Source organism: Peromyscus maniculatus, chromosome 12, assembly GCF_049852395.1.
Source record: "Peromyscus maniculatus bairdii isolate BWxNUB_F1_BW_parent chromosome 12, HU_Pman_BW_mat_3.1, whole genome shotgun sequence".
Lineage (NCBI taxonomy): Eukaryota > Metazoa > Chordata > Mammalia > Rodentia > Cricetidae > Peromyscus > Peromyscus maniculatus.
In genome coordinates, this window is record NC_134863.1 from 47,978,213 (window position 1) to 47,991,187 (window position 12,975).

General features: G+C 41.8%; 1 protein-coding gene across 1 annotated transcript in view; it reads right to left on the reverse strand.

Moving 5' to 3' along the window:
- The window catches only part of Col8a1 (collagen type VIII alpha 1 chain), a 138,920-nt gene extending 126,650 nt beyond the window's left edge, over positions 1-12,270 (reverse strand). The window contains exon 1 of the mRNA XM_006996467.3: positions 12,066-12,270. The gene's annotated coding sequence lies outside the window, so the exon portion shown is untranslated. The remainder of the gene's footprint in view (positions 1-12,065) is intronic.
- Between the last annotated feature and the right edge of the window lie 705 nt (positions 12,271-12,975).

The following is a 12,975-nucleotide window of genomic DNA, read 5'->3' on the forward strand; positions in this document are numbered from 1 at the left end:
AAAACTACCCCTTTCCCACAAAAGCAAAAGAGATGTAGTTAGGAGGCGGCACTGGAGTATTCTAATTCAGTTTAAATTACTTCACATCTCATTTTGTTTGTGCAGGACATAACATTGTTCAATTACATAAGTGCAGATTTTGATGAGAGTTATCAAGGAATCAAGTAATTTTTAATAAAGATAACTGCAGTCACAATTATTCACTGGAAATGAAAAAAAGCACGTCTTATTTAGTTTTTGTCTCCATAGTGTTCATATTTATGAAGATTGCATGCCTTAAGAAGATAAGAAAAGTGAAATATTCTGTGCTGTTTGACACAGTAGTCAATAATCATAAGTGACTACTAAATTTACAGTTAGAGAGATTGTTCTAATTTGCTCTTTATTGCTGTGGTAAAGGCCCTGACCAAAAGCAACGTGGGGGGAAAAGTTTATTTGGCTTACCTATTCCCTGTCATCATTCATTGAGGGAAGTCAAGATAGGAACTCAAGCAGGACAGGAAATTGGGGCAGGAACTGAAGCAGAGACCCTGGAGAAATGCTGCTTACTGGCTTGCTCCCTCTGGTTTTCTCAGTTTGCTATTTGACACACTCCAGGACCACCTGCCCAAAGATGACACCACCCATCATGGACTGGTCCCCCCCACTTCAATCATTAATCAAGGAAATTCCACACAGACATTCCTGCAGGCTAATATCATGGAAGTGCTTTCTTACCTGAGATTCCCTCTTCTCAGATGACTCCACCTTGTGTCAAGTTGATAAGAAAGTAGAGAATAAAAGGAGATAATTCAATACCTCTAGGTTAGGTGCATTCAAGTACATAGGAGCCGTATCTGAGTGGTGTCTACTACACTGGATGGCTCAGATATAGATGATATCTATCACTGCAGAACTTCTGTCAAACACCCTTGACAAAACTGTGTGAGGAAACATATTATTGACATGTGTAGTAAATGTCAGTTGAGAACCAAAGAAGATGAATGTAAGCCAAAGTATATAGAAAGCCTTTAATTAATAAGATGAAGACATAAGACTGTGTTGACAGATAAAAAAAAAGAGAGAGCTTTACATTGTTTTAGTAAAGAAAACAAAAAGAAATGTTTTTTAAAAAAACTCAGACCATCTGGTTCAGTTCAAATTTTTGCTAGAAACTTGTGGAGGATGGGATGGAAGGACAGGGTAAGTAAGATGAAAGACTTGACTGTCAAGGACTTTGTGGGTTGGGAAGCAGTTTCCATCTTGCCTAGGAATATTCTGATTATATCCAAGTTTTAAAGACTCAAACTAATTACATCTTTCTAGGACAATCTATAAGGATAGAAAAGTGTGCATTTAGAGCCTTGTCATTCACCTTGCAGCTCACTTTATTAACCCTCCCTGGTTCTTTATTTCCCCTTACATTTATTAAGTTCTCTCATATGGTATGCTCTGAGGGTGCAGAGATTTAATTAGACAAGAGTCCTTTTCAAGGAAGTAGATGCATAAATGGGGATCAGCATTACCGAGTTGTGATGATCATGATACCAAGCCATGCACATGGTACTAAAGAGCATAGAGAGATGCACAGGGAAACCTGAGTAGACTGGCTGCAGACATGTCTGGTTTGCCCAGAGAAGACATGTGACTTGAATCTTGGAAGGGCAGTATAAATCAATCTAATCAATGAAGTTAAAGAATACTTCATCACAGAGTGGGGATGAAAAACAAAAGCAAATTCAGTATAGCAGAGTGTGACCATAGGGAAAGATCTAAGATGTTGTCTCCTCTTTTTTTTTTTTCTTTTTGTGTGGATCACAAAAGAAGGGCTTGGTATACCCTGTTGTCTATATCACTCTAACTATAGGCTGAACAGCAGGGGAAATTACCATGAATATTAGTCTAGATGACTCAAATGGCACTAAGAATCATCTATGTGGTCTTGACTTGCACTGTTAGGTTATGGATTATGGTAAAAATAACTCCAGGGAAAACGATCTGGGGACACCTCAAGTTGATTGATCGTGTGAAAGTTCTTTTGTTGTAGTCTGTTTCTCATATAATCTTATGAATTTCTGCTGTTTTGGAAATGACATTAGAGTCTCCTTACCAGATTGATTGCTATAGATGACCTGTAGTCAATCACATAGAGGGAATTGGTGGAGAAAATTTAGCTCTCCAAAATTACCCCAGGGAGAAAAAATAGTTTTTCCCCCTTCTCTTTTTCCTTTCTAATTACAAAACCCTTAGTTTTTTGGCTTTGGAACTGCAGCATGTTTTTAGAGAAAAAGTACAAAAAAGAAAAATAAATTAAAATCACAGTCTTATACAAGAAACAGAGCCAGTCAGCAGTGTCTAGGAACAGAGCCACTGAAATCCTTTCACTTTATGAGTCAGAGGTACTGTCCCAGGGTGCAGGAGATTGTCTCTCCCCTTGAGGACAGGGCATCTTCAGAGGCAACAAGGAGAAGCAGGCTTTGCAGTGGGACCTACAGGGTCATACTGACTCTGATGTTTCCAAGCTGTGTGGCACTGGGCAAAGTGCTTTGCTTAACTGAGCAGAAGTTCTGTTTTCTTCTTGGTTGAACTGAGGAACAGAGAAGTAGCAGGACCAGTGCCTCCTTTGCTAGATAACTTAGAGTGTGAGCATCACTTTTTTTTTTTTTTTTTTTTTTTTTGAGACAAGATTTCTCTGTGCAGCCCTGGCTATCTAGAACTCAGTTTGTAGACCAGACTGGCCTTGAACTTAGACATCTACCATCCTTTGCCTCCTGAGTGCTGGAATTAAAGGCATGTGCCACCATGTCTGGCCATGAAGCATCTACTCTTATAACTGTGAACAATGGATTTGCTCTTTCTTTTTTCTGGATGACTATTAGTTACTTATTTGCTTTGATGGAAGGGTGCTTAATTGCCATGTTTGGGGATACTGGCTTCTATATGCTAACTTTGTGAGGAGTAAGAGAATTCCTAAAGCTCTAAGAGAAAATAGAGAAGTTTATGAGGTGGCAAGTCTGAGTGTCTTACATAAATTCAATAGTCCCAGATATACTAAGTTGTACTTGAACATTAACATGTATGTCTGAATTATTGAAATGAGTCCCCTATTGATTGTATGAAGGCAAATGAGAGTAAATCTGACTAATCTCAGATGATTAATGATGATAAAGACAGACAGATTGTCAGCTCAGAAACTGAGGAACTATTTTACAGAATTATGTAAAGTATCTCAGTTATGAAGCTCATCACTCACCATTGGCCATGTCTCTGTAACGAAATACTGAGAAATGAAAACAAAGGGAGAAGGAAGAGACAATTTCAATATACACCGGACTTCAGATTTGGTAGGAATAAAAGCAAGAAAGGGAATTAGAGAAGGAGTGAGGGATGGAAGAAGAAAAAGAGGGAAAGAGGGAGGGAGAAAGTGCACAAGAGAGGGAGAGCACGAATCACTATAGCATTTCTGCTGCTGTGATTACTCTATTATGAAGAACTGATGCCCAGGACAAGTCATATGCATCTCATCATTTTGTTCTCCTAGAAATTTACCATCCTGGCATGGTTCCTTACTCACTGCTTGTTAAAGCAATATCCACTAAGTGTGTATCACACAATAACAGCAATACTACAAATGCCATGTTGCAGCAGATCTTAAAATAATGATGTAGGAAGTGATTGCCAAACTATCACCAAACTCTTCTATGGAATACTAAAACCCGAGATATTCTAAAGTAGAAGAGACTCAAGGTCAAATATTAATTAAATGCCTACTTATATCCCCTGTAGCAATTATCTAAAAATCACTTTAGGAAGTGTGGAGGAAAAGAGATATTAATTTTATATAACATATTAGTCATTTTTTTGTATTTTATTACAATTCATTGTGTGTGTGTGTGTGTGTGTGTGGGTGTGTGTGTGTGTGTGTATGTATGTAAAGGTCAGAGGACAACTTGTGGTAGTTCTTTTCCTCCCTCTACCACGTGGTTCTTGGGGATGGACTCAGGTACTCCAGCTTGGTGTCAGGGGCTTTTACTCTCTGAGCTGTCTCTCTGTCTCAACAGTTATTAAGCCCCACCCATCTTTTTCTAGTTAAAATATATTTTTATGACATTCTTGTGAGAGTCTCCTTTGGCAGGTGATTAAACATCACTTGATAAATATGTAGGCTTTTGGAAACTCTTTAAACTATAACTTAATTATTCATCATTTTTCTCTTTCCACTTACCCTTGACCTTGTCTGACTTCTTGGTAGCGGTGGCATTTTCCTCTGTATTCTAAGAAATAAGAACACTCTTGCTCTATCTTGGAAGAGGACACACCTATTTGAAAGTCTATCTCATGTTGAGTGGCTCTCTATAAATGTAACAAGCCATTCCCAGGTGCTATATGTCCCATCCAGTTAGCATTCTAAATAAATAGCTCTTGCATTCCATGGTTTGGTAGCATCACTTCTTACATTACATTGGAAGACCCCATGCACGTCTAAATAACAGTGGGATTGTTTGATAAGTATTTTTCTTTTGAAGATAAATAAACCAAAGCACATAGATGGTTAGTGGTTTGCACTGGGCCCTAGAGAGTCAAGGTGGTTCAGGAATTAAAATACCGAAGAGCGTCTGGAGAGGTGAATTCTCAAGTCACACACACACACCAGTTTCATAGCTTCATCTCTGGTGACATCACACATAGACTTAGTGAGAGGATTATTCTGCGTTCCTGCAAATGTCATAATTTTTACAAAGCAAGCAGCCTTTCTCTGGTGCCAAGGATTTTTTCTCCCCTGGTTCTAATTGATCTCTATCCCCCAAAGGGTTCTGAATTATGCAAGCGTCTCAAGTCTTAACAAGCCATCGCCCCACAGCTGTGCAATGGAAATGTTCAACAAGGCATTCACTTCAGTCTAGGCAAGACCTTGGCTGCTCCCTGGGCAGATGCAGATGCAGGGGAGTGGTTCTGGGGTATCTTGGTTGGAGACACTTGGCTGGCCTATTTTTGTCTTTTCCCTTCCAACTCCCTTGCTGCAGGGGTGGGTCTAGTCATGGCACCTCTTCCACCCTCTCTGCCTGTCTCTCATTGATCATCAGCTGCTGGCGTTTGTTTATTACTGAATTGAGCATTTAGATTTAGACTTGGCTGGTGGTGGCCTTGGAAAGAACATTTTCTAAGACTGTGTTGGTTTTCTTTCAAATAAACTTCTGCAAGCCTGGACATTTCTGGCATTGCTGAGAAGTGAGTGATTTATTCTTAGAGGCTTAAATTAGGTTTAAAAAAAAAAAAAGAAAAGAAAACTAACAATGCAAAGGACACTCTAGCCACTGGTTACAACAGATTCTTAGCTCTGCTTTATATCAGAAAAATCTTAACTCTAAAGGTCCCCTCTAGCCACAAATACCTTTTCTAGACAATTAGCATACTGGCTCCCCCTACTGGTAACCAACTCCCCCACCTACTCATTGGGCAGTGAAGGGTTGCAATAAATGGAACTGAGAGACTGATGTGTGTCATTTTTAAAGTAGGAGTTGAGGATCCAAAATAGCATATTTTGCTGAAGACCCTTTTTTTTCTCTCGTTCGTCCAATCTCAACAATTTTGGCTACCTAAATTACAAATTCTTAACTCCTTACTTCCTTCTTGGCCTTATTTTATGTCAGCCCAAACAAACAAACAAACAAACAAAAAACAAAAGCATTTGGGTTGATATCATTAACAACCTTGATTCTAGACTTTAAGACTGGGTAAACACAAAATAGATAACTATATAAAATATAATAATGTACAGCTATCACTTTGAATTTATGGACCAAAGTTAGATTTATTATTAGAGGATATAAGCTAATGGGAAGCATGGAAAACTAAAGGAATATTGGCTTGCAAATGTGTTCCAGCCACCCCATCCACAAGTTCTTTGCCTACCTCTCAAGATTTGAGGTCATCTCAGAGAACCGAAGGCAGCTGAGACTTAACCCCCTCTGTGGTCAGGGAGAAAAAGTTCTGGAAAACCAGTACTAGTTAGCTCAAGTATTCACTGACACACATTGCCAGAAAAACAGCTGTTTTATCTAGTTAACAGAAGGGACTGGAGAAGATCCTCAACAAATTGGATACATGCTATTGCCTGGAGAAGCCAAAAGCTGACACCCCCACCCAAGCCTATTCATTTAGAGCCCATGAAATAATTAATTGTAGTCTCAGCACTTCAATGACCTGATGCCTAAATATCCTGGGACATAAACACATCCATAGAGTGCGCAAGAGAGGCACTCTGCAAAAAAGACTTAAAAGAATGTTTGTACAATGTTTAAACTTTGACTATGTAGATTTTTAACACACAATACATCAGTTTCAAAAACGAATTACTGTTTCAAAGACAGGCAAACAGTTGCCAGGCATGCTCACAGTTAACTGAAGAGGGATCTGGAGTAACATCTGTCTACTGATTTAATGTGAAATGTTTCTAGGAAGTGACACAAGAATGTTCTTTTCTATCTTCATAGTGTTGTTTGGTGGGGTAACTTTATGTGTTACTAATAATTGGATTATCTCAGCAGAGAAAATTTTGATGTCTTGACACGCATTAAGTTACTACCCTGGGTCAGAGTTAAGTCTAAAGTGAGGTCAAATCAGGCTCCTTTCCCAATAGAAGACAAAGGTAAGCCAGAGTTTAAATGCCCATAAGGCTTATAAGTCTCACCAGTGTGACCAGCACTCAAATGGTGCTATACCTAAAGAATACTGGTATAGACATTTCATCTCCTGGAGGGACTGGACAGACAGTCACAGAAGTCTGTACTCCAGTTCTCCAGACTGCTCTGGAGTTCCCCCCTCTTTCATACCAGAAGTGTGAACTCTTGGGGCGGTGCCATTCTCTCGCTATGCTCCTGGCTCCTGGACTTCTCCTTCTGTCTCCACACACTTCAGGCCTGTGCCCTTCCATCAGTGTGGATCCATGGTTTCTCTGATTGTCTGGTGTGTGTATTTGCTCCTCCTCTCCTCAAAGAATGGGGCAAGTACAGAATTAACTGACAGCACATTGTTTTTAGTGAGGGAACAATATGAGGAATACACTGCAAATAATTACTTAATACTCTTAATATATATGTACTAAATCTTAAACATGCTACAGAAATATAATTCTAGAGCTCAGATAAGGTAGGAAAAATTACCCAGTCCTGAAGGCAAGGTGATTTTTTCCAGCCATCCATGAGGTTAAGTGAGCTCTTCTACATTTCATATTGTAAGAAGGTATCTTAAGCTTGATGCATTGGGGATTTGAATACTTGTAACTTGAAGTATTCAAGACATCAAAATTTTCTCTGCTGAGACAATCCAATTATTAGTAACACATAAAATTACCCCACCAAACAACACTACTTGAAACTACTTACAGGTCTTTTATAGGAGTTGAAAATAATGGGTATTTTCTGCTTAACTTTTTTTCTCTCTTCATTTACTCACCAACTCAACACAGATGTACCAACCAGCCACTACATTACAGATTCTGCCATGGAGAGTGACAGTGGGGGACCCTGGGATGTTAACGATCAGTAATCTCAAAGATCTTCACAGGGTTTATTTCACATCTCTTAGACACAGTCTTCAGTAAAGCTATAACTGTATCCCAGACTTCCCCCATCTGACAGTCCCATGGTAAGTTCTTACAGGCTGCTCAACACAGTTAGGGACACCTAAGCTTCCCACTGGGTGGGCAAAAGCCTCAGTTCTTCGAGACGTGGAACTGGCTAGGGAGTTTGGCCACTTGCCTTCCGGCTGTGCTACACTTACCTGGGTGATCTTGTGAATGACACCAACCTTTCTGAACTTTTCCATCTCTAAAATGAACTTTCAGTCAAAATTAGCCCCAAAGTCCATTCTAGGAATTATATTTTGCACTGTCTGGGTCCTTTACTAACCTTCTAGAAATGTGAACTTACTGGACAAATACAAGTCTCCAGAAAACTCACCTTAGGCAATTTACTAGAGGTTAGGAGAAATTCTTGATGACTTTTCATCCTTGCATATGAATTAAGGCTTTAAAAACTATAAAGTTTTCTGATTTGATGGAGTTAACATTTATAGTCTGTTTAAAAGAAGTATGGGGAGATTCTCAGTAATGGGAAAAAAGCACAAGAATGAGTGTTACTCCACAATCTCCGTCTATAAAGATGGAGGAGACCTCTTCCACTGAAGACACAATGCCAGTAGCACCCAGGGAAGACTGCAGCTGCAGACACCCCCACCCTTACCACCCCAGGAGGCTGCATGAAGGAGAGATGCCATATTTTTTTTTTGTTGTTGTTGTTTTCCAGGCAGAACAATGGCAGTGAGCCCTGAGTAAGCAGGGGACCTTGAAAGTCATCATCAGGTGCGTTCTAACACTTTGTAGACGCTCCATCAGTGGGTTCATTGGCGCTCATGCCAACTGAGACATCAGTACTTGTTAATATTTTAGGTGATAGTACTGTGATTAGTTTTTGTTTTATTTACTTCAGTTTGATCTGATGCAGGGTCAGTGACTTCCTGGATTGGGGTACACAGGGCTTCCAGATTGGAGACATTCCAGACTCCAGGGACTCCTCTCAGCTCCTATCCAGAGCCTCATCCCTTAGACAGCATGGGTCCTGAAGTCATGCAGTAGCCTCAGACCAGAAGCTTCTCTCTTGGTACTGAAATGTGCCTAACTCTCCTTCTTACCCTCAGTTTGTCTCATATCTCCAAAAAGGGAAGGGGGACCAACCAGCAAAGCTCTGCTTTAGGACTATGGCTGTAAACTGCAGTGAATTAGAAATCTTTTTTTAAAAAGTTATTATTATTATTATTATTATTATTATTATTATTATTATTATTATTATTTCCTTAGTATTTGGTAACAACTTGTGAGCAGCTGCCCCCAGTCTCCCACTAGACGCCTTAAGTAATGAAAGATCCGTTAGCACAACGCTAAGAGGAAGATTCTCGAAATTCCAAAGGCATTCACTGTCCCCTTAACTCTTCCGAGCCTCTCCTTTTATTCAACAGTTAGAACAGTTCATTTTGCAAACCTCAAGATCAGTCTGTGCTTTCTTTAAATTATGTACATGTGCGGATGTGGAAGCACACAGTAAGATACCTTCCTCCGGGGTTACTTGGAGAAGCAGAGATGAGAAGTCTTAGTCATTCTTTAAGTTGCCATACCAAGGAAGAGGAGCGATTGCTACCCTCTAACTTGAAAAGACTCACACAACACTGTCCCCTTCAGGAGAGCTGGGCTTCATTTTGTAGATGTTCCTAACATAGGACAAAATCACGGGGTTTGATCTGCACAGTGCAGGTCTAAACACTAGAACTGGCAAGATTCCTGTGAGTCTGAAGTGGGCACACCTGAAATCATTTTGGGTTTTTAGAGCCACGCAGCTGTCTCCTGGAGGAGAAGGAAGGCTCACGAGACACACAGTAGAGATGGTTCTTAAGTTATTAGCGGCAGTGCTCTTACTGGCTAGAAAAGAAAATTCAAACAGAAGCCCAATGCAGACCCGTCTGCTCTTCTTTTGCCTCCAAAACTGCATGAATAAGAGGTCATGTTTGATAGCAGGTCGAGACCATTCTGTTCTCTTAGTGGATGTCTATGATACTCTCAGCTTCTCTCTCAGTTCTGGTTGATGTGATTTTCCTGTCCTCTATTCTTTTCTTTTGAAATAAAATAAAGTGACGTATACTTTCTGATAATGCAGGTATTTTATTTATTCACGGATAGAAATCTAAAATGTGTGTTTCCTCAAGTGGGGCAGGCCCTCAAAATCTGAAGGGCACCCTTTGGGTGCCTGTGGTCAAGGAGACACCCGCTCTCCCTTACTTTTAGGGAGTTATCTGTAGCCTGCTGCAGTGGTGTGGGCTGGGTATGGCCACACTCAGAAAGAAGAGCTTGGGTTGTCCTTTGCCATTCTGTGCAGAAGGGGTGATATTAGGATAACTAAATGATCTCTCATCACAGATTTTTCTAAATTCATAAGAAGGAAAGTGCCGTTATATTTGGTACGTACCCTATGGAAAGAATCTCTTTGACTGGTGATGCCTTCTGGGAAAGTTAGGTCATGAACAGTCTAAGATGATCTCACCTATTTAGTTAAGGGGGTTGAACCTCATGGCACACAGGAAGGCAGTTATAGTTAAACTGTTCATAACTAGCCTGCCCAGACTGTGAGAGAGAGCAGAATCAAACCTTCATAGAATAATTATAACCCTCAAATTATAGCTTTAACAAACACTTTAATACAAGCTTTTGCCCCTTAGAGCAGATAACTTCAGTGGTGGAGATTAGTGGAGGAGAACAGTATCTTTTCAAGCTGATGGTGCTGGACAGGAGTCAAGCACCACCTTTAAGGAGAGTTTTCCTGAATGTACCAAATACTTGGCTTGGCCTTGTCTCATACCTTTGTCTTGTCACGGCTGATTACACATGTTAAATATGAAGCAAGCAGACTGCACTATGGCTGGAGATAAAGGTATTTTAATCTACACAGGTCACATTATCTTGGCCAATAGTAATTTCACATCATTTTCTTAAAGGAAACCACACTCTTTGCAATATTTTTCCACTGGAAAAAAAAGTGTAACACGACAGAATGCTCCACATGTAAACTCTTTCACTTGAATAATTGTATTGAATCCCTTTCATCCTAAGCAGTTTTTTTTTAAATACTTTTTGTTATTTCTTTTGATATCTGAAAGATAAAGAGGATGTTTAGAAAGACCTAAGTCATGTGTCTAATTTATTTCAGTTTCTTTAATAGGGAGACCTTTTATATCTGTAGTGAAATTTTCCTTCCTATGTGAAACAACATACAACTAACAGACATGAAAGCGTAAACAGTTCTCTCCCTTTAAGAACCTCAAGGGCTAAAATAGTGGGTTGGTTTCCTGACTGGCAGCCCAGGCTTGCCTCCTCTAAGCACAGCCTTCTGCAGTTCCCCAGATGGAACACTTGAAGAGGGCTTTTCTCCACATGACAGCGCTTCATCCCACAAAACCCACAGAATACGGTGGCAAACTTCATCCCCCAAGAGCCTGCTTCTTACAGAAGTAGCTGTCTGGTTTGTTTCTTCCTCTCACAGGTGCACACCACTCTGGAAGAAGAATAGATCAATTCTCAAACCCACCCACCCACCCACCACCTCCACCACTGTCCTACCCACCCACCCAAGGTCTTTTCTTCCCTGGAGAGCTCTGGGAGAGTCAATCACTCATCAGGCAGATTTTCATTTTCTAGAGGAGGACAGAAGGGATGGTAAGGATGAAAACCTTCATCTGAAGTCTTTCTGGCTGATCCCGCCATACACCAGTCTATTATACATGGAAGAACTGTGTAATCTGGCTTGCATGCTTCTCTGAGAAACATATTGAAACACTTTACGTTTTAGGTGTGCACAGCCGTCACAGAGTTCTCTTACATACTTTCTTAGTCTCAGCACATGTCTCATTTGGAGATGTAGTATCTTGTCCCGGCTTGTAAACTGGGATTAGTTCTTCTTTCCTATCTACCAGCCACCTGATTACTGTCCCCAGGCAAAGGGCACCGGTTCACATCATTTTTTCCAAGCAGTTAAACCTGAAGAGATACTTCTTAAAGGAACCACAGAAGCTGTCTTGGGGGTTTGGAAAAACATCACAAAATCGTCAGCAGACCTTTTGGCTGTGCTATTTTTAGAGAACTAATTGTGCTCCTTTAAAGTGGATTTTTTGACAAGGGGACAGTTTTCCCTACTAGATAATGTGAAATAGTTACTATTGAAAACACAAACACAACACCGCAAACAGATACATTTAACCTCAGCAACAGTCAGACAGACCCGGGAGGCAGGGGATTGGCGGGGGAGGTGACTTAAAAAGAAAATATTTTTTGTAATAGAAATGCTGTTGTTTCTGCCAAAAAGGAATTTTCATTTTACTGTTCAAACAGAAGTTTGTTGTCAAACCAGTTGCTAGTTAGGAAACTCACTGTTCATCCCAGCATCCTTATGAATCAGCTTTAAGTAAGCGTGTTGACCAGAAGCGACTCACTCCGGCTAGCAACCTTCCCTGTAGGTCAGCTGCTCCAAGTAGGCTTATCTTACCTTGAGCACGTAAGATCTGGGAGACAGGGACTCGGGCTCCCACGGAGAGGACCAAGGAAGGGCTCTGATCCTCTGAGCTCTGCGGGTAACTTGCACTTGGCTTTTATGGACAGGTGGGCGGAGCTGCTCCTCACAGTAGGTGGGCAGGGATTGAGCCTGGCGGCGGGCGGCGGGCCCGCTGCCCCCGTGGAGCCGGACACTTGTCTGGGGAGGGGCACAGAGGGTAGAGCCCAGAGCTTGCAGGGGGTTGGCGGGGGGGGGGATGAGGGGGATGCGGGGGGAGCCAGGGACGTGGGAGGGCGGGGACAGGAGTGGAAACAGAGGTTGGAGAGAAGTGAGAAAGGCAGAGACCACAGAAAGGAAAGGTTGGGGAGGCTATGAATGGGGTTGGGGAACTGGGAGCCAAAGTAGCGGTAGAGGAGGAGAGAGACGAGGATCTGATCCTGGAAGATGGGATGGGTACTGGATTGTTTTCCTTGGTATTTTTGGCCGGGAGAGGAACCGTGGGCGACTGTCACCAATTAAGGTGTTCTCCCTGTGATCGGAATGCCAAGTAACGGCCCAAGAGAATTGAAAGGTTCCGAAGAGAGGGAGAGGCGAGGAAGATGGGCGGGGGTCGGGGGCGGTGGGGGAGGGAGTGAGGGGGAGGACTCGGCGTGCCGGATGAGCCCAGACAGAGGTGGGAGGGGATCGGGCCCCGGAGCCCCAGGCGCCCTGCTCCCGGGAGCTGGCTGCTGCAGCCTGGCCCACCCCTCCTCACTACTGCCAGGCTCCTTCCACAGAAAGTTCTAAGTGTGCAGCATCCAGGCCGCTCCCGAGACTGGCGCAGCTGTGAGGTCCATCGGCGGAGACAGCTCCGCACCAGCTCGTCCCTTCAACATCTGCTTATGTAACATAGGATGCCAGGGTT